This window comes from Diadema antillarum, unplaced genomic scaffold (assembly GCF_040938485.1).
Source record: "Diadema antillarum isolate AM-2024a unplaced genomic scaffold, OU_Dant_1.0 seq00000769_RagTag, whole genome shotgun sequence".
NCBI lineage: Eukaryota > Metazoa > Echinodermata > Echinoidea > Diadematoida > Diadematidae > Diadema > Diadema antillarum.
In genome coordinates, this window is record NW_027271659.1 from 369,518 (window position 1) to 393,410 (window position 23,893).

Genomic DNA, 23,893 nt, shown 5'->3' on the forward strand with positions numbered 1-23,893 from the left:
ACTTACCTACTTTCCATTTTGTGCCCAGCGATGCTATTTTGATTCATTGTCTGCGAGACCTAAGTGACGACGATGCCTTTGACGTGAATTGAAAGCGAACAAACATAAGTATTCGAACCCTCCCAATTTTCGTGAAATGGATGTGACTTTTAAACAAAACTGCCATACTTTCGAGCTGAATCAGAATGCGATATTTGCGCTACAAGTATCAAACGAAACATCTACTTTTTCGTTTGGTGGTTGATTTCTTTCTGAACAGCAAGAGACTGTTTAAACCGACCTATGAGGTACTGAAAAAGAATAGACTGTTTTACACACAAGCAATACGAAGTAAATCAATCATAGTGTAGCATCATTTCATATTCTCTCATGTGAATATATAATGAAACAAATCTAATATATTATCATATTACTGCCTTAACCCTTTGCCCGGAACTTCAGACGGTGTGTACTACAGGTGTTCTATGGACCAAATTGGCACTCAAAGCGTGTATAGGGTTAAATATATGACTTATAAAGAAGAATTAGGTCATACACACAAATAAAAGGAAACTTGATGCCAACTGATATAAAGTGAATAAGTTTTAAAAAAGATCACTGGCAAACAAGTGAATCGTCATTCAAATAAACTAAAAGAACGAATCATGCATGAAATATAGAAATGAAATAGACTGTTTATAAGAAAGAGAAATAAAACACTAAAACGGGATTCTTTAAAACAACGAAATCAATAAACAAGTAGAATAATAGAATCACAATAGATGAATATTTCATGGAATAAACGAATTAAGTGCTCAAATAGCTTCACAATTGAAAATTTGATGGATAAAATTTGCATTAAGAAAGAAGAAACCAAACAGAAAAGTTATGGAGTTGTGTCTTTCGTGACAGAATCACCTCCTGTCTCAAAAATCAAAAGTGCCAATACGTTATACGGGTGCAAGTTCAAAGCTTCAATGAATTGTATTTTGTGCTACATGTAATACAAAGGTGGGCTAATACAAGTATCTGGATCACAAACAGGATTAGTCACTTATGATATCACGATGCATGGCCTAATCTTTTTAGAAATACATGAAAATATATCATTATTATATGCATTCATAAAATCAGTATTTCGGAGGACTTTGGTCAGGTGATAATTCACAAAGAAATGTCGTCTTCATTACAGTACTATAGAGTCCGTCATATTTTGAGCTTGATTAATTTCTTCACTGTATGACATAATAAAACAGCTCTATGAGATTAGACCGTTGGGATTTGGGATAATTTTACATCTGTTGTAAATGAATAACCAACTCCCGCTGTGGCAATGTGTCCCCAAAGATTCAAATAGCAAAGAGTAAAAAAAAAAAAAAAAAAACAGATACAAAAAAAAAATGTGGTAAATTGTATTGTCCAACGATTCAAATTCGCCATCTCCGAGTTTTTTTCTCAAAGTAAAAGAAAACATATTGACAAGATTATGGCCCATTTGAACATCGTCCACTCCAATTTTCCCCATACCTTACATCCCTCCCCCCCCCCCCCCCCAGTTTTTCTTCTCAAGAGATGATCATTCGCGGACAGTGACAGCAGAAAGCGGGCTTATTGGCAGGGCACTCTTATCAGAAAATGTGTGAAATATGAGTCACATTAATACTACGCTATTCGCGTGAAATGAATATGATGCCCCCCCCCCTCTCTCTCACATTATCTCTCTCTCTCTCTCTCTCTCTCTCTCTCTCTCTCTCTCTCTCTCCCTCTCCATCTTACCTGTCGAACATTTCGTTATAAATGAATTGATGGATACTGAAGCGTAAAACTGCAAAACCTTGGGACGGATGAATGAAATCTCTGGAACGCGTTTTCTCACAAGCTCGAAAAAAACTCCCGCATTCCCCGCAAATCAGCAAAATGGCATCATTGGTTGCGAGTTGTCTCATTGAACAAGACTCTGAGGGGGATTTTTTTTTTGTGAGTGGGGAAAGTGGCGTCACGAATCACGGTAGTAAGTGTATTCCATTCATGCAGCTCTGTTTTTAGATGAATGAAAAACATTACGATCATACGGAATAATATATGCGAAAGCTTAAATGGCATCACTCCGGTTTGGAATGCTAAAATGTTCGGGGATGGCGTTCTTCCAAAAACTCAGCCTAGAGGGTAATACGAGACACGCCTGGCTTACGGATCTATACGTTGCAGCAAACATAGTTCTTCTATGTTATTGTGTAAGACTGCACTGGCTTCCTTGAGGAACATATTACTTTGGAGGGATAACCCGTCATTAATCAACTGTATTTCTTTAATGCATTTCACATTACTCGCGTTCTTCTCTTCTATGGAGTGAAACCCAAGTCTCTTTTGGTATCTATGATAAAACAAAGTGAAATAAGGCTCATAGAGATTTTATTGTATCAGTAGTGAAACCTGCAGTCCGTAGTGTAGCGAGGTATGGTTATCTTCGTATAGTTTTTTATTCATTGCGTATCTAAAACTTGACACCGGTAGGGAAAATTCCTATAATAGTTCAAATAACCTTCCGTCCCTACTGGAAAGAACACAGTGTCCCACAGTGTGTTCACAGTACTGTGTTGTCACGTAGTCGACTATGTGAAAACGCTCGAATTCAACAGTGTGGAGATGATTTCACACTGTGGTTTGATTTTCACAGAGAGTACACATGGTAATGTTCTGTGTCACACTGTGAATTGATTATTCTCAATGTGTTCACACTGTTAAAATGCATGCTCGAATTGACAGTTGAAGAGATTTCACACTGTGTTCACAATATGTTCACACTGTGTTCACTGTCATTGTGTTCACACTGTGTTTCTCACACTGTGGGACACTGTTTTCTTTCCAGGAGGGGTGCTACTATAAAGTATGGAAGGCATCTATTAACCAGTTGCATTTCCTTCCTTCCTTTCTTCCTTCCTTCCTTCCGTCCTTCCTTCCTTCCTTGATTCTCGTTCTTCATGTTCTTTCATTAGATTTTGCCCTTACCTTCTTCCCCTTCTTGTTTCTTTAATTCTGGTGTCTGTCTTGTATTTTTCTCATTCCCGATATCTGTCATAAAATGAATTGTTGTGCACACCCATGCGTGAGATTATTTTTGTTTTGTTTTTTGTGCTCATTTTCCATCCGACAGGCTGGATGGATGGACCTCATTCAACTGCTCTAGAAGCTGGTCTTCCTTTTTGGTCTAGTTGTATGTACTTGGGGCGGACCACTTCACCGGGTTATACTCATGGCCGGCGCCACGTTTTCAAAAAAAGAAGGGGGTGACTTCTGGTACACTTCCGGGTTTCTTCAGCTGACAAGCAAAAAAAAAAATAAAAAAAAGGGGGGGTGGTCTTCAGCTCAACTTCTGTAGTTCTGTAAGGTGCCACTTTCGGGTTTCTTACGCACTTCCGGGGTAAAAAAGTGGGGGCGAAAGTGGTGACATCTTATGTATTCCTTTGTATGGTTCCGCCGGCCCTACTCTTTGCAATTAATGTATGAAGTAAAATGTAGGATCTTTTACACGCACGGGTTGTGACTATCTCACAGGCGGGACTTTAATTCTATAATATGTCCTATCCAAGGGGCAGAGTGTTCTGTCTCTATAGTAGAAGAGACGGCATGATATTAAACACACACAACAATGCCGGGGATCCGAACTCGCGCCCGGACTCGAGCCATTTTGGAAGGCTGATACGTTAATACAGACTGAGCCACCTCGCCGTACTAAATTAATCGTAACTTTTCCCTTTTATTCCTGACAAGACTTTCCTGGATGATTCACAAACAACTGCTCCAGTCCAAACTAAAACACTTTGATGGCACAGTCTACTATTGTGTTGTTTGGCGTTTCATTTCAGCTGTGTTTTCTCGGTCCCAGGCAAGCAAAATAGTCAGTAAATTGCTCTTCTTGTTTTCTATTTCATCCGTCGAGAGCGACAACAGCTCTGCACTATGCCGCCTTCACTCCGGACTAGCCCTCAAATCGGATAAAGAAACAATATTCGTACACAGTTTTACCTTCTGTGTTCTAGGCTCGGAATCCAATGTTGGGTACGTGAACCACACATCGGAATAGCTTTTCTTTGTTTGTTGTTTGTTATATATTTTTTTTTTTTGGGGGGGGGGAGGGGAAGGAGCTGGGAGATTTTCCTTTCTAAATGTTTTTCGTATGGATTTTGATTTTGCTGCAGTTGGATGGAAATATCAATATTTCTCGAAACCCACCAGCCGGGGTAATCTAATTTTTTGGTGGTCTGTAAATTGATCAAACATTTTTTCCGGGGGTTGAGGTAGGAATGTCAGTCCAAGACAGACAGAGAATCAACAAGGTCGGTGTTTTTGATCGGGGTGAAATTCGGCGGTGTGCAGCAAAACTCACTTTATAGGCTTATCGGGGGAACACTAAAACCAGTCTTACATATTATGAACGATTAGAACTTGATAAACACCGTTCTCTCGCGAATACGAACATCCAGAAATTTTGAGTTGATTTCTTTGTTTGGTCGGTGATTTTGTATCCACATTGTCATTCATTACAATTGTATCTTGTGGTTTTGCGCAGCAAGAGCTTCGCAGCGCCCTGAGTGGTAATCTGATGATGAAATTGTCTTTTCTATTCCCAGGTGAGCTTCATCAACAACCACACTGGCATGGTGATTAATCTCTTCCTTCTTAAAGTCCACTGTTTTGGATATAAACGAGGAAAATGACATTGAATTGCGGAACGAATGAACCGCTTATCAATCGATCATAATCTGTTGTATCATCTTCTTTTTGTTTTGTTTTTTATTTATCTATTTTTTTTTAGAAAGAGAAAAAGAGAATGGGCAATAAGAAGAGATATCAGACACAGAGTTTCTATCGGGCGAGAATGGGGCAATATGTCGTTAGCACCATTGAACCATCACTAATCTATAAATGAATGCTTACTCTCTGTGCCCCACACATGCGAATCGTAATTGCTGTTACATAAATCATAATATATCTAGATTCATAGAAATTTGACAGAGACTGTTTCATTGTTAGTCTTCGAATGAGCCTTCTCCACTCTCCATTTATCTAGACGTCTTTACATCGGCTCTATCGTTATATGTGAATATCAACAAAAAGATGTGCACTTTGAATAGCCATTAATACAGTGGTTCGTGAGTTAAATGTCTTTTCTTATAGTTGATTATTTGATACATAACCTACGTACAGAATCAATTCATTATTATGTTTCAAAAAGAGTTTAACTTTCCGTATATATGCACTTGTTATCTTAGTTCGTCTGTCTGTTGTTTGAAGAATTGCTAAACTTTGCAAATTTGTTAGCTTCCAGAAAAGGAAGAGTGTATGTATTAGTTGTTTTTGTTTTTCAGCCTGATTTTATGCAGTAAAATGTTCCTCTTCAAATCAGTTATCAATTCCTAGAACGTTCATTTATACAGTGCCCTCGATTCGTGCTATTTGTCCAATTAGATATGAAGTGCTTTTCAACCACGAATTCTGCAAATACGAGTGGACAGCTAATAATTCTGCGACCAACACACTCATCTATATAATTCACCGTCACCAGCAGGCAAGACAAAAATGGATCAGACTTCATCCTAAATACATTCCACTATAAGCAATTTTGTCTTTCATTACCATCGAGTCCTAAACAAGAATAAGGGCGGTGGATATTAAAAAAAGATAAAAGAAGAGTGAAGGACGAAGGGTAGGAGGTAACATAAAGTGTCCAAAGGAAAAAAATACCTAGTCGAGAGTACGTATTTGATTCTATTCTGACGAGCCGTCCATTATGATATTATTGCATGCATCGATGTAAATTCTGCCCCCCTCAAGGCCCGATACGATATGATGTATGCTAATGATTAAATGCAGTCAAAAGAGAAATGCGCCACGTTGCCCTTGTATAAGGTAAGAAAAAACGCACGCACCAACCGCCAAAATCGGACCGGGTTGGCACTGGTTGTTGTTGTTGTTTTTTCTGTGCAGAAACAAACAAAGGGGAAAAAAGGAATGTGTTCATGAGGAATACACGAATATGTCGTGACATTATGTTTCAGCTCTTGTATCTCGTCCAACATGTCCAACTTTATAAAGCTATACGAGAGAGGAAAAGTCGACTCGATGGGAGCCAGTGCAGGAGAATTGAAGGTGACAGCCAAGATGCTCATGGCGACGAGTTACCTGATTATTATTTTTTGTTCTTTCTTTTTCCTCTCTTATTGAGCCCTGAAAACAAAGCCATAAGATATTTCATGTTCATGAAAAGATATGGATATTTTAGCATAGATTCTGTTATCATATAGTTTATGTAGGCCTATACATCTTATTGTTGATTAATACATATATACAATGTATTCTCATACATTATATCATAAGCTACGTTAAACGCTCAAATAGATAGATCGGTAGAAAGATGCATACACTCATGCATATATACAATCGCCAATACACACACGAACACATACACACATACTTGCATACATACATACATGCATACATACATACATACATACATACATACATTTATCAAATATATGTAGGAGCATTTTGTTAGCTAAAGAAAAAGACTGCTGTTTTGGTTTTCATAAACAATTCTTTCATTCGGAATGGAAAAAAAAGAAATAAAAGGTACGATTTTTGAGACGAAGAAAAAGACGTACTGAGGAATAGCAATATTTCGATCGCAATCTTTATAACTTGTTTTTTGTTTGTTTGTTTTTTGTTTTTTGTTATAACGCAAAGTACTGTGCGGCATTTTTGTCGGATAGCATGCCATGGCGTGGCGCCTTTCTGGCTCCATGCCATAGTGGCATTATTAACATTGAGAATTTGGCGTAGAGCCATCTAGAGAGGAGACACTATATCAAGCACAAGAACAATCAATCCTAATTAGGGATTGGGTTATTTCTCACCCACGGTGTCGACTGCCATAGACCTAATCACGCGAGATAACGCGAGACATCTACATGTTTTCACATCTCTATGGCGCGCTTCAATCTGCTCTTATCTATTAGTCTGTCCTTCGCGAACTTACCGCAAACTCCATCCCTCTCTCTCTCCGTCCCTCTCTTCTCTCTCTCTCTCCCCGCATATCTTTCTCTCTATATATCTTCCTATGTTGATTTATCATTTCGTATTTATCATCTTTCCCTCGTTTTCTCGTTATATCATCTCTTTCTCTCTTTCTCTCCCTCTCTATACCATGTCTACCATCTTGTCTCTTTTTCCCCCTTTGTCCTTCATTGAATTTAAGACATACTCCTGCAAATTCTTCTTGTTACCTTGAACATTTATAGTTGTTAAAATATGCATATATATATATATATATATATATATATATATCATACATATATATATATATATATATATATTATAATATATCATATATATCTATAACATACATAGATATAGATATATATATATACATACATGTATATATATATATATATATATATATATACTTCTAGATGGGTCATTTGGAAGACATTTCCATTTGTTTTATATGCAAATTTATTATATACATGTTCAATGGCAGTTTACGCGATGGAGACACGAAAATTGTCTCCCTAATGACCAGTTGCCTCCCTAATGAAGACACTTCCCCCCAATATGTCTCCCTAAGGTGCCAACTAGGGATATATAATATTATATATACATATATATATATATATATATATATATATATATATACATATATAAAATAAAGGAGCTCCAAAGAAAAAAGTAAAGGATATTAACGTTAATGTGGTACCAATCCTTTTTGCATGTTTATTACAAACGTAAGTTAGTTTGCTTATGAAGTGTTTTGAAGCTGTTAAAGTCGATAAAGAAATATCTTTGCATATTCTGCCCATAAGTGTGATAAATATAAAGAACGCCTTATCTTTGTCTGTAACTGAAGCACGAATGTCATAATACAATCAATCATAATCTTAGTTTGGCTGTCGTTGTGGCATTACATGCACAGAAGTCCCCCCCCCCCCCGACCAAAGATTCGAATCTTGCTTTAGATCATTCATACTCACATAAGATTTCTTCCTCTATCGCTGTTATCGCTATATAGTTCGCATTGATCGGACTTCTGCTACTAACATATTTTCAACTCGGCATTAACAAACAAATCGTACATCAAATCCATCAATACTGTATATTCTCACTTTGCACACGTTTTAGTCATAATATGGTGGAAGATGATATTCAAAGATAGCAGACTTTCCGACAGTTTCCATAGAACAGTATGCTTCCCTCGAATTTCTGTGTCTCGAAGATTGCCATCAAGTATGACAAAATCTCTCATTCATCGAATTCTTACATTCTTTGCCTGCCTAACATATAAGCGAGAACAGAGTTAGGATGTATTTGGTTTGACTACGGCATCCATCATAGATTATGTTAGTCTCATATTGCCAGTGTGAGTTCTCTGTTCAGTCAGAGAGTTTGTAGCCGGCTCGAGACGTTTGTAAAAAGGTTTTGTGATTTCAGACGAACCACATGAATACATTATGCATTTATCATGTACCACAGAATGCTGACATGCGTGGGCTTCATGCATTTTGAGTATACGAACGGAGATTTTCTCCGTGCATTTCTCAGTCCGAAGGACTGGACGAAACGAAAATGCAACTTTCGACAATCTGCAATAGATGTGTGTGTTATCAAGCGGACAAGCTGTCTTACCAAGTCTGTCATACAGTCTTCCGTGGAAAAACTTTTACCATTTTCCCCGTGGGCTTCCAAGAGTGAGCTTTAATCAAAAGCTTCGTTCCCCCCGGCGGAATATTCTCTCGTCCTGGCCAGCGAGTCTAGATTAGACACAGACAATACTAGTCCACTGCTTCCCGCCAGCGTGCAGGTGTGTTTAAATAGATTCGTTTTGTGTGTGATTCTAACATCTTTCATGAGGGGTAATAATGTGAGACGAACAAAAGGAAGATACCAACCAAACCACTGCGGAAATAGATATTTTAATTATCTGGCTAGCACTGCGAGGCGGGATTTTGTTTACGTTCCACATTGATCATACGTACGGAGAGCGATATCTTTTAGGTCAAGTCAGGAGGAACACAGTTGTGAAATGCGATGAAGATGATTAGGGTGCCTTGGGGCTCCCAAACCGTCAAAGAGAGAAATTAGGTGGTGAGGAGGGACCTGAGATCAATAAAAGACAGTGGTGGACGCGTAAAGGCTTGGACTGAGAAACAATTTTCAGGATATTGAAAGTGGACAGGTGTTTTGTTTCATCTGAGGTGTAAAATAGTCGATTGAATTTACCCACCCCACTCAAAGGGACACATAAAACACGGACATTTAGGGAGAAAACAAAACAGGAAAATCAAGAAGACAAACGCCTCGTGAGCGGATGCTGGAATGTGCACACTTGTCAACATGGAATTACTGAAAAATATAGGAAGTGACAGATGAATAAAAGTCTTTTTTTTTCTTTAGCAGAAATATGGCGGTATGGACTTCTGCCTGCTGTTAGCTACACTGTTTCAGTTTATACTGCTTGGTCGCTCTGAATTAAAGTTGTAAAAAGAGTGGAATATGATGACGTCGATACTTATAAAACAAATAATGAACAGATGAGAACTGAAATCAGATTGTCTTCACCGTGTCTATATCCTGGATGGTCCAGTAGATTTACAATGACATGAGTGTTCTTTAAAATATGTGTCTTTCCTGTATCCCTGTGGTTGTTGTTGTTGTTGTTTCGTGGGGGGAGTGTTGAGGTAGCTTTACTATTACATCAAGATCATAGCAACCATTCAAATTTGCATAATTGGAAATTTTTTCTATCATATTTTTTGTTTTGCAGATGATATAAAGAGCAAGGACATCAGGGCCGGCGGAACTGGGATGACAGTAGAAAGTTGCGCCGAGGGACTTTTGTTTTTCGCTTGTTAGCTGATGAAACCCGGAGCTGGCACCAAAGATATAAATCCCCCCCCCCCCTTCTCCTTTAAAATCGTTGCGCCGGACATAGCAGAGCATTGAATGTACAACAGGAAACAGGGTAGCGTGAACTGGCTGTTGATTATAACAAGAAATTCAGACGTGTTTTAAGCAGTTACACAGATCGGCCGTATAATCACACTTGCAAAAGCAGTAAATTGAAGAAAACTCGCAGCGAAATCCATGTTTGAAATAACATATAATTCACTGACTGGAAGGAACACACTATCTTGCAAATCACTGTGTGAATGTTATAGCATATCACACATTATGTTCGCACACTTTGTCATGATATGCGACAAAGTGTGCGAATAGAATGTGTGATGTGATTTATAGTGTGGAGACGGTATATCATGTATCCTTTATACGGATTCCATGGATATTCCATGGATGTTTATTCCAATGCAATTATCATTTCCGCTACAGTGACTGCGCTGCTGTGGACATCAAGGAAACTTGATACGAATTCATATAGTCATGCGAAGTACAGTGCTGAAACACTGTTTGTTCCCGCTGGTATATTCATCCGCTTTCTTCAGTCAAAGAGAAGGAGAAGGAGGAAAAAAAACCAAAAACCGTCGACAAGAACAACCATAAGCAGAGCCAGACATGTCCGTATCAGTCGCATGAACATGGTCGTCATCGCTCTCCCTGCAGGTGGTGACGTCATTGCATCCACCACGTGTGTTCAATAGTGACGTCACTGTCTCAAGGTCGTCAAAAGTTTCCCACAGACCTTCGAGCACAGTGACGTAGGGTAAGTAGTGATTCAGACGGGGAATCGATTCGATCCGCATTAGTAGCAGTCAATTAAGAGATTCATAGCTCCGAAGATATTTTCTAAATTTGTGCTATGGTAGCCGAAATTAGATGACGGTCCAACTTGCTGACTTTTATACGCAATGACGCTTCAATGATTAAGCGACGAGAATAAACATAAAATACAAATGTTATGAAAATTATGTTTTCATTATAAAGAGATACATTTCACATAAAATACAGCTTATCGGAGTATTTATTCACTGTAAATATGGTATCTTACAAAAATGGTCACATTATGAAAGCTTTTAAGTTTTCAAGTGCATTATCTTTCACCTCACAGCTTTATCTTGACACAGTATCCAGAAGAAAAAAAAAGAGAAAAATAATAGTGAAGGACCAGGCACCTCAGGTTTTCCAAACTTGAAACATTGATATTAAAGTGAATTATTTAACAAAATTGATGATTCTGTCCCTTTTCTCTTACAGAGCCCCTCCCTTACTTCACCACCTCTACCTGTTTAAATCCTTCTATTTCGTATCCTTTCATCCCATCTTTCAGTCATCATGCGGAGATTCAGTTTCAGTTATAGTTGCTGTAGTTCTGTATACAATTCTGGTATATATACTCTGTTGTTGTTATGTGTTGTATTACGTGTGGGGTGGGGGATGAACCCTACGAGCACTGCTTTTTAGCATTCCTCCCCATTTCCAGCATTTCTGTATACTTGAAATACTCTGTAAACTTATCTTGTATTATGTATTAAGATGTAAGTCATGAATTGAATTTCTGTAAAATATTTATATATGTCTGTTGGAAATGGAAAAAATGAATGAGTGAATGAATAAATATATAAATGAATAAATAAATTCACGGTTTTATTATGAAGTGATTTATTTTTCTGGGGCCTAAGCAATACAAGCGGTGCTTACGATTTAGGCTCCCCCACTTTGGTTCGATGACTACTATACTTATTTACCACTTGTTCATCATGTTGTTAAAATATGTGTTTCGATTATTGTTTGTATGTCAAAAAGACAATATGTTGTTGTATAATCATTGTAACTCAATTATGTCTGTTTCTTGTTCTTGTGAACACAAATTAGAAGTATATTCAAATCAATCAATCAAGCAGTATATCAGTCAATCAATCAATCAATATATCAATTAATCAATCAATCAATCAATCAATCAATCAATCAATCAATCAATCAATCAATCAATCAAAAAGGCTTAGAAAATTTTTAAGCGACAGGTATCTCACAGGCTGCTCAGACACTGCACACAGAGAAGAAAACTCTATCATAGGTAAGCTAAAATCATAAGGAATCATCTACAGTAGATATGAAGTTCGTGTTGATGGTGTTACACCCCCCGATCGCTGCGGATGTGTACGTCGATTGATAAACTTCAAGCTACCTCTTAACAAAGTTACAGCATTTGATTTTCTTGAACGTGGTGAAAACTACGACCTTTCTAAAGCATTCACTTCCCCGAATCCCTACGTGACATGATAATTCACCACAGAAGATAAACGGGACACACTCTGTCTTGATTAAGCAATGGGATGAATCATAATGATTGAAGAATTCGATATATTACCTCAATTTTCTTTAAAGCCACGTTAAAGACCCATCCCGACACACAAGTGGTGTTTGGGAATAAGGTAAAAAAGGAGAAAGACTACGAGAGCAACAGGACACGTAAAAATTTTCATGAATTTTTTTTGGGAAAAAACAAATAGCCTTCAAAAACATCATGAAGGGGAATTTTTCGAGTACGACCTATCTTCGCAAAATGATCGCATTGTAGATGGTGATGGTCTCTCCTTACAACTCTCCCTCTGGCTTGTTTACACAAGCGTACACATACAAATGAAGCATATGTATATATGTATATATATATATATATATATATATATATACTCTTTTAAAAAAATCGAGTGAAAATTTTCACTCTTAAAGGAGTGAATACAAAATAGAGTCAATTTTGAGTGAAATTGGGGTGAATTTTGAGTGAAAATGTTCATTTTCATTCGTTTTAGAGTGACGTCAGGGATCACTCGAAGATTTTGGAGTGATCCCTGAGGTCACTCCAAAATGAGCGAAAATGAACATTTTCACTCGAAATTCACTACAATTTCACTCTAAATTCACTCTTTTTTGTATTCACTCCTTTAAGAGTGCAAATTTTCACTCGATTTTTTTTAGAGTATATATATATATATATATATATATATATATATATATATGTATATATATATATATATATATATAAGGCCTACAGTGTAGAAGAAGAACGCCGTAAAAAAAAATAAATCATAGATCTTGAAGATCTTAAAAACGGAGCATAGCTCCGTATATATATATATATATGGCGACGGTAGGGTGGGAGCTAGCGGCACCTTTGCCTTTATTTGCCAAGATTTCGACAGTATAAGCCTTCTTCGTCAGAACTTTTGAAAAACACCAAAACAAAAAAGCAACAGCTTGCACCGAAAATCATTGTAAAACTCTCCTAAAAGAATATCTATTATGTACATATATGTATGTGTCTATATTGTGTCTGACTGTCCATGAAGAAATTATGTACATCCTCAATGATTCTGATTCTGCAGTTAGTTGTTTATGAAGCCCTATGCTAAGACACTTCTATTGTTTAATTTGCCTTTTACTTTTGGAATGTCTATAACTTTGGTTCTTGCGAGATTTGCTGCCCCTTCTTCAACTGACTTACTCATTTTTGAGCAACATCTTATGAATAAAACAATAAAACTCTATAACTTTAACATTTTTTTATTTTGTCTCACTTCAAAACAAGTAAAAAAAAGCAAACAAACGAAAACCTTCCACCGATCTGTTTATTATTGAACGTATTCATCGCAGTCCACTTGAAATGGAGTGGTTTTTTTTTTTTACTTTAAGAGTTACATCCTTTAACGACGGATCGGGACAAGTAAGTGATTCTTAATTTTGATAATTGCCTTAAAGGGCTCTTCTTCAAGAAGCCTTCTTTCACGTTGATCATGTTAATGGTTTTAAGTAGCTCGATTGTGTTGCATACATCTTGTTTTTCCCATCTGTCTAAAGCTAATTTGCCTTTTTATCAGGTAAGGATATTTTTCCCCTCCTTGCTTTCGTGTGTATGTGTGTGTGTGTGTGTATATTGGTCAAGAATCACTTTTCGCTTTTCCCAGAGTGTTCTTTAAACTCCCATTAGTTCGATATCAACCTAACTACAAGAGGCAATCTCGCTTCGGCTTTGAAATTAACCGCTGCGCCTGTGGCGTGATGGGATTAAAACAAAGCGAACAAGCCCCAGGAGAAGTAGAGAGGGGGTTGTAGCGAGAAGATTATAAGAACAAGCTAGTGGAGTAGCAGGCTCCAATCAGCGTGCGTAGAATATCGGGGGGGGGGGGTGAAAAAGGACGACGGGAAACACGTCATATGTTTCCTTTAAAGTAGAGGAGAAAGGCTCCAACTAGAAGGAATGATTAAATGAATTCAGAGAATCCTTCGGGCTGTGGATAATGTGTCCAGTGAAGGGAAGACTACAATCTACGCGAAAAAGGCCGTGGAATCATTCGAAGTGGTCGAAAAAGGAAACAAAATGGTAAATGTGGTAGAAACAGAAAGAGATAGACAGTGAGGAGACATGAGTGATATAAAAAGACGAGTAACAACATCATTCACCAGAAGGGACCAGTAGTTCTTTTAAGAAAGATGAGAAAAGAGAGATAGAGAGAGGGATGGGTGGATGGACAAGATATAGAATGAGAGAGGAGGTGGAGATAGTGAAAATTTGTGGATAGCAAAAACAGCCTTGAAAGAATCTGGCCATCCACACAAAAGCGAGCTTTTAGATTTGAAACGTGAACGCTAAGACGACGCTAATTAGGCAAATAATGGTGTTCTGTACATGAGTGATACACCTATTTCCATTGTCCAAACCGAGAGGTTGCGTCGTCTTAGCGTTAGCGTCGCAGATCTAAAGCTCGCTAATAATGATATGAACAGACAGCAAAAGAGCCAAATATCGACGGAAAGTGGGGAGAAGGATCGGAGCGCAAGAGCCCAGAGGACTATCCATAAACGTAGACTCCCGTTATGACGAAGTCCTCGGGACTGGTACATTTCTTTCGTTGTATCGAAATGTCGTTATATCCGAACAGTAAAGTAAGCAAAGAGATATGCCTGATGATTTGGGGATCTCAATTTTTACTTCTTTGTTACGAGAATTTCGTAACAACCGTGTTCGTTATAACGGTAGGGACATCAGATGTTAGTGTGAGAGAATATATATGAGAGTCAGAGGGAAAAAGGGAGAAAGAGAAAAAAAAATAGATATTGAAATTCGAAGCATTGTTGGCAGTCGATGGATGAGAGCTAGTACAATCCGAGATTTGTTACTCGAGCAATTGGCGTCGACTTGTTCAGCAGTGCGTCTAGGGACAGAGAGTGTGAACAGGGTAAGAGAGCACGTGGAATGTTTAGCGGAATTAAGGTATCTTGCGCATTGGTATGTGTAGCACCGCATATTAGGCTATGCCGCTACGACTTTGTACCTGCAACACGCATTATCTCCTCAATTATCATGTACTCTACCTCACTTACATGTGAGCATGTGTTATCATCTTCGTCTCTTCTAGCCCGCTCCACCCACGGAATGTACACACTTATGACATGAGCACTGTGGAATGGGATGGCAATAGCAGTCTATAGCCATAGAGGATATTGATGAAGGAAGAACACTGTGACGTCACACCAGTGTTTGTTTGATCACACGTGAATCCCCCTCCCCCAATCCAAGACGCATGTTTATATCAACAGTTCCTGTCCAATATGGTGCTAAGTCCATTTTGGTCCAAAATGTGCTAAATCCACAAAATCCCCTTATGCAGGGCTCCACACTAACTTTTATTTTTGGTGGCCCAAAGGCAAACATCCGACCTTTTTTGGTTGCCCGATCAGGCTACCAATTTCTTCATTTCTGAAATTTGGTGGCCCGACGTGCGTTTTTGGTAGCCCCGGGCCACCGGGCCACCGTTAGTGTCGAGCCGTGCCTTAAGTAATGATTTTTTTAAGATCAGTGTAGACATGTAAATTTTTCCGAGACACATTTTCCTTATCCAATTGTGGGATGTTACTATGGAACATGAAGTCATTGTATAAAGACACTTAAAGCCATGCACTATCTATCATTTGCAGATGAAAACAAAACTCAGCTTTAGTGCTTCAAAATAGTTAAAAGTGTAAGTTAGGGATAGAAGCAACCAACGTAAAAATGTTAATCAGTACAATCAATGTTGTGTTTTAAGTATTGATAAATATTCAAAATGTGAACAATAGTTTGCTTAAAAATCGTTTCTAGAATATAGCGCCTACGGTTATGGTTTATTGAGAAAATATATTGGTGATTTCTCCTTAAATTTGCGGCTTTATTGCCAAAGTTTTGGTCGGGATGTTTTGTGATATAAGTGATTTGTACATAGAAATGCATCAAATGCGATTATTCGTACATTTTCAAACTGCTGCTCCCAAAAATATCAAACAATTGCTTCAAGCATGTGAAATGAACATCCGGGTTTTCCTCCACTTAATCAAAATGGACTTGGCACCTTTTAGAATGGAACTCTTCACACATGGGCTGTCATCGAAATCACATCTTTTCATTCCTAACCATTTTGTGCGTGTGTGTGTGCGTGTGTGTGTGTATGTGTGTTCTTTCTCCAACACTTGTAATTTTGTAATCATTGAAACAAGCCCACAATAATTTTTCCATCCTCTTTGTTTTTTCCACCCGTTTCATCTCGACCGACGTGGGAATTAAAAGGCGGCTCAGTTCCCGGAGTAAGGGATATACCAATCAAAGGCTGCTAGATGGAAAACAGTTTTGATTTTTCCTGCAGCTTTTTTCCCCTTCTCTAGACCAGCTAATCGATGTAACTGTGCCGGGCTTCTTTTTGGGTAAACATGAAGATATCGGCTGACTAAAGTAAACACGCACATCCCGACTGTGGCCGTGACTGTACCAATAGAGCGACCAATTAGGCAACGTCAACTCCAACCCGCTTGCCAAGAAGCGGGAAAAAGCGCGTTAGACTTTTTTTTTCTGATGTAATCGTTGCGGTGGCATGTGGTTTTCGTTACACCGCGTTCACGATTCCCAGCGTTGATTGGGCTTACACCAAGAAAATAAACACCGTGGCTGTTTTTAATGTCGACAGAGCATTTTTCCCTCTCTGTTACTCAGTAATTCCAAAACCTTCTTTACGCGAGGGGGCAGTCGGACGCCCTGTACCGAGGAGATTTTTTATGTACAGATAGCAATGTGACACTTAACACAAAAGGAAATGTTTTTTCGATAAAGATACGATATTATATGAATTAATATTCTTAAGGCCGCTAAATCAATATTTAAATTGGCTTAACCAAAAACAAAAAGTAGGAGACGAAAGCAATGAAATAGCATAGCATGTGTTTGACATGATTATAGAAGCCACATTTCCTTGTTCTGCTCGTCGCTGCAACTGAATTGTGTGCTCGGCGTATACGTATTTTGTATGTGTATGGGATTCTTTCCAACAACAGTCATACCGCCAATTATAATTCAGAAGAAACAGGGTTGTACCAAATACACTGTGCATTCCTATTTCTACGCTTAGAAACATATAAATATCAATACAGCAAAAGGGAAAACATATTGGGAACATGGGCATAATATAATATATCATTCATATATAGTCCACTTCTCGGTAAGACCAAAGTCTCATGTGCCCTGGCATCGACCCTTGAACTCTTCCTCCTTTGCCCTTTCCTCTGTCTTCCTCGGTCTTCCTGTCCCCTTCTTGCCTTTGACCTCCTGTTTATTCTTTCGACGCGTATGTAAGAGAGCAGCTTTGTTTCTGTCTGTGTGTGCGTTTGTGTGCGTACTCGTTTTATGTCCTGTTTATGTCAAATTGTCTCGTTGCATTATTACTGTAATTTTTCACGACTCACGAGGGGACTGCATTTTTAGCTGTCCTCTCCATTTCAGACCTTTTCTTTGTTAAGATTCAGTCACATTTTGTCCCTGTATTTCTTCAACTAAAGTATGTTTATTGATTTATGTTAACAAATGACGTGTATTTGAATTTCATTTGGATATGTAAAAGTTACATTGTACTTAATTTGTTTATATGCAATTGTCATATTATATGCTTTGGCTGGAAATGAAATAAAAATGAAATGAAGTGAAATAAAGGATAAGGACACTGGATTTTCGTACGCATTTAACTCAGATTAAATGGGAAAAAAAATCAAATACAACTAAAACAGTTTGCTGTTGAAGATATAAGAAAACGAGAGTGAAAATGGATGTAAATAAATGTGGTTGTAGGACATATGCTATTGGGACTGGAAAGGACAAAAAGCAAAATAATGATTTCAAATCTTTACCTAATGCTTCTGACTCAGAAATAATCCATCAATTCTCTGACAACAGTCTTCGATGATTACTAGAACTTTTTGTGTGCTTTGAGTGAAACCCAAAATAGCGTTGCACACATTCATTGAACAACCCTGGCACAGAAAGTGTTAAAGGAGACCTCCGGATGAATTTCAGACTTTTACGTTCAGACAACTATAAATTGGTTATACCGAGTACAGAGTTTCAGGATTTATAGTGATTGGGTTGAGGAATAAGAACATGAAGAATGTTTTCAAAATGTACGACAAATTGCAATGAACAAGGACGATGACATGGCAGCCTCACCTTAAGAATGCATGAGTTGGGGCTCAAGGAAGCAGAACAAAAGACGATGGCATGCATACATTCTACACAGGTGAACTTGTTAAGCAAGTGGTATTGTAATAGAATTACACTGCTACATTTCTGAAATATGTGAGGCTCCTATGTCATCATCACTGTTCAGTGTAATTTGTTTAAGATTTTTCAGAGTATTGTTTCTCTGCTCAAGGACCACAATGAATTCCACAAATCTATACATGAAGCTGTTTATTTATGTACTACATGATGTGAAATTATGAAAATCGTCTAGAATGTCCCTTTAATGAGCGGCAGACCACATAGGAGTTACCAGGAGATCAAAGACGAATCATTTCTTCTTTTTGTGAGACAGAGAAAAAGGGGAGCAAGAGAGAAGATAGAGAGAGAAAAAAAGGAAGAAACAGGAGACGGAAAGGAAGATGGTGATCGTGGAATAGGAGGTGACGAGACGAAGCGGGAAAAAAAGAAGAATATCTATCGGTATGTAGCGACACGATTTCTGAGAAGACAAAACAACTTCGGATGCGTTCAGATCTTGTAAGAAAATATTTCACGGCTGGTCTCTAGTATCTTGTGATGGATTTTGAGTTTACTTTGCGGATAAAAATAGAAATCGAAACCCTTTTATTTTCTAAGTTGATAAATTGTCTGGATTGAAGGAAGTGAAGCTTGTATTCGTCACGACGACGAAATATTTGATGACTATCGATACGCGATTTCATTTTGTTTTTTGTTTTCCACCTCTTTTACTTCTATTCCCAACAAAGAGTATGATAGGTGCTACTAACAACAGCGTGTACAGTGCTGAGAAGATTGAGAAAGAAACCGAAGAGAAGAGATGAATAGGGAAAGAGAGAGCTTGTGTGTTTGTGTGTGAGAGAGAGAGAAAGAGAGGGAGAGAGAGAGAGAATTCCTTGTCGTATATTGCTGACTGTGGAAGTCTTAAACACCGTTTTCGGTTTAGTCGTTGTTATTGGTGCGTGGTCCTCTCGTAAGTTGCAAGTGGGCATGATGATAAAGCACTCAGCGTGAGCGAGGAATATTTGTTTTGTATTGGGCGAGCGCGGCTTGTTTATTAAAACGCTGGATTAAGGTGACGTCATAACTCGCAGGTATTAATAACACATCCCTTCTCTCTGATTTGTGACCAAGTGTCCTCTGATGATCTGTATTGATATGAGGAAAAGGTCACACTCGACGTAAAACAAAGAGAAGAACAGATAAATGGAAAAATGATATAGAAAGTGACGGACGACATGTGGACTTGGCGTCACTCAAATGCGTGTCATCAGCTTTTACGATCATCTTAATTGTTACAACTGTTTATGCATGGACATCAGTTTCACGATACTCCAAAAGCTTAGTAACTCCCCCGCTAAGTCAGTATGGCTGATTTATCACTGCTATCTGCTATTTTTTTTTTTTGATTCCTTGTTGAGGATCATTATAAAGAAAGCATGCCTTCAAAACTTTCACCATAAAATGGAATAATATTCAACAACGTGTTGGTAAAGTACCATTCATATCAGAAGGCTCTTTCGTGGGCTTTAAACGAACATGAGTGATTAATTCTCTGAAACCCACAATCACAAAATGTTCTCGACACTGGGTATAGTAGAGATATCGTTGGTACGCTCAGAGGTCAGCGTCTCGCCATGACCCTATGTTTGTAATATTGATTTCAGATATCCAGCATGGAACGAACATTGCTATATCCTACGAGCAAAAACCCTTATCAACTAGTCAAAAAATACCGCAATACTTTTAAGCTAAAGATTCTTCATCTAAAATTTACCTTGCCATTTTTCTTTACAATGCTGTATTACTGCCTCACAAACTGTATTGTATCAAATGTGTTTGGAAACTGCAGTTATACAGCTTTAGCAGATCGGGTAAATTGTTTCAGACGCCTGGATCGGAATGATTTTGTTAAGATCTGATTTTAAGATCTGAATGAATTTGTTTGATGGAATCGTGAGCAGATGTGGAAATAGTTTGTAGCTATGTGCGAATATTCAAGTTTGAGTGAGAAATGTTGTAGAACAATGAGGAAAGTAGATTTGTTGTGTGCTTTTAAATAAAACTTTGTAAAGCAAGTACAGTATGTCATCAAGCTATAAGCTGTTTAGGCGATACGCTCTATAAGCTAAAAGGGCCGCTCTGCGAGGTAAAGCGATGTAATGCCAATCGCAAATGTTGGCAGAAATAACCACCGGTTCAGATTAGGCAACTACCCACAAAAAAAAAAAAAAAAAAAACTAGGGGTATTGTGAAGTGTTCTCGTTTTCTTCCAAGAACGCCAAGTTTGTCGAGTTTGTCAAGCCGAGAGAACATTGTTCACCTTTCTCCTTCTTCCATTACTTAATCATTCCCTTTTTCTACGATGTGGACTTCAAAATATCAAAACTTTCTACCGCCGACCCGCAGGTGTATTTTGTTCCTCTCTAGGCTTCTCGCTGACAGTAATGATAAACGTTCCTACAGGAGGGAGAAGAGGACCCGAGTGAAACGGAGCGACATGGCGCGCCCCGGGTGGCGTATCAATACCAAGGAAGAGAAGAACGTAATCGTGCCACTCGTTCCCGCCAAAATCCTGGCGGGAACGTTTATTTCGCGCCAGCTTCTGAATTATCCATCTGCTTCCCGTCTGCAGTCATGAAAGTGAGGGCAGACAAATTAGGTGGGAAGGTTTTTTTTTTCTTTTTCTTCTTCTTCTTCTGCCTCCTCTCCTTCCGTTTCGTGTGGCAAGAGCTCATGGAGTCATTTTGTTTTCGACACCCTAGCGTTAGAGGAAGATACCGCCGCACTGCCGGGAGGGGATAGGGAGACTGAATCGTGTCACACATTGGAGGAAATCAATCGAGGATGCTGTTTTACTCCCGAGTCATTGAATCTAGATCAGCCTAAGAATCCCTCCTCGAGAGTCATTAAACACCGTGATAAACACGGCCGTTTGGGTTACAGGAAGTAGTTACAGACACAGTACAATGGACCTCCCTGATTGGTATTGTGTACATGACCCGGATGTCCGCAAGTCATACAATGTGCATAGCTATTTAATTCTCACGGTGTATCTTATTTTACAGACGCAGACTCTGCCTAGCTGCATAGTGGTGTGTGTATTCGTGTGTGCGTGCGTGTGTGTGTTTGTTTGCCTGTGCATGTACGTATGGATGTGTTTGATTAGATCAGACAGACAGGATTAAGTTATTGCTTTAAAACATTCATGCTTATAGGGATGGTATGGTATTGGTTAAAGCATTTAACTCTTTGCAAGATATACTTAGAAACCGCTTTCTGAAATGCTAAGGAGCATACAATTCTAAAAGGTATTCAAAGTTCAGCTGATGAAAACTGGTTTTGGAATGGCTGAGCTAGCTAAAAACAAAGTTAAAAAAAAGCTATCCTAATAAAAGGTGGGACCCCTTTCATTAGGATTGTTGCTGTTTTGAATATCTCAGCCATTTCAAACCCAATTTTCATCTAATAAACTTTCAGTACCTCTTAATACTCTGTCATATTTCATAAGAGGTTTCTCATTATCTCAAAAAACCATCATAAAAAACGGTGGAAACCTGTAGCCCCATATCAACCAAAACTGTACCATCCCTTTAACGAACAAAATAACTTACCTGAAAAGTTGGTATGGAAGATGGAAACTTCATAATTTACGATATTTCTTAACTTGATTTCTTGCACATTCTCTGTAAATAGACTATTGCCTCGATCATATTATGCTATATTCGTGGGCGATAGGCATGATAGGCCTACAGTCGTGTCTCTCGATCTCTATGCATCCATCTGGCTAGCTATCTATCTTTCTTTCTTTATCTATTCCTCCCCTCTTTTCCCTCTGTTTAAGTCTTTTTCAATCAACTTTTACTGCCCTTTCCTCCCCCTCAAATACAAATTCCTTATTCTCTCTCGATATCCACGTGTATCTTGTCAATAATCATTTCGATTGCTGCTGTCAAGATGTTAAGTCTGAGATAGTCACTGCGGATGGCGACAGTCAAAGCGGTCAAGTCGAATCAATAGCAGTCATGTCCGAAGAGAGAGAGATATCTCCGGTTCGTTTGGTCACTTTTTTCCCCTCCTCCTCTTCTTCTTAGGCCAGTCGGAGATATGAGAATATTGCACAGATGATATTGCCTGACTAGATCGGTTTTCCTTCTGACTTATCATTATAAAGACCTTACTTAGGGATCGCGGTAGTTGTATGATGTTTGGCACACGTGCTGGGTTCCACCTGGCGCTATTCTACTGGAATTACGTCTGAAACTCTCGCCCGTAGCAGATACACCTGCATCGATTGTGAGTTGGAGGACTCCAAGCAAAAGTTAATCTTCTTCGGTAGAAGCAAACTTATGGCAGAAAAAGTGTATGTCAAAATCTGATTTCAGCATGTTTCTCGTCATCTGAGCATAAGAAGAGTTTGTTCGCGAGAAACCGAGAAGTCCATTTTGTTCAATTCTTTCAATTCAAGATTCATCGTTAAATTTTGTTGGCGTAGCGGGCGAATGAGGTAGAGATCAGAAAAGTATCTCGGTTACCTACGTAGTAGAAAGTTCAATTTTCAGAAATCTTCACAAAGAGGAGAATGTGAAATTTTGTACTTTTTCAATGTGTTTTGCGGCAAATACCGATAAGTCCACTTCTCGTCTTGTGGCAAAAGCCGATAAGTATTCCTTAAATCACAGTATAGTTTGATTACAGAGATTGACTGATTTTCATTAAAAATGAACTTCCTGGTTTTTGGGAACGGGTGCACATCACGAGATCGACACCCACGAGTTATACAGCCCATGAGTCATAGAGCTCACGAGTCATAGGTCCTACAGCCCACGAGTCATAGAGCTCACGAGTCATACAGCCCATGAGTCATACAGCCCGTGAGTTATACAGCTCACGAGTCATACAGCCCATGAGTTGGACACTATGCTACAAGGCCCACGAGACCGACACACTAAGCCCCGTGTTGTATCTGTGGAACTCGTGGGCTGTCTTTACCTAGTGTCGAACTCATGGGCTTTATTTGCCTAGTGCCGAACTCATGGGCCGTATGACTCATGGACCTGTTTTCAATGTCGAACTCGTGGGCTGTATAACTCGTAGGTGTCGGTCTTGTGGGATGACACCGCCGCGGCAGTTGTGTCCATGGGCAAAATATGTTATTCCCGTTATTCCCGAGGAGTTAAAGTCGTCGGTCACGTGGTGTTGCCTGCTTACGAGCATTTTTCAGTCCTTTCTTAGCAGCCACTTAAATCAAATCAGGAGACAAATACGAATCTACACACAAAGAAATGAGTATTAAATGAATGACAATTACATTCAGTCCACTTATCATCTGCAAGGTCTAAGTTCCTGAAATTAGTTAAGCGCCTTGATTGAATTTTCAGGATTTCAGAAAAAAAACAACAACAACAAAATCTC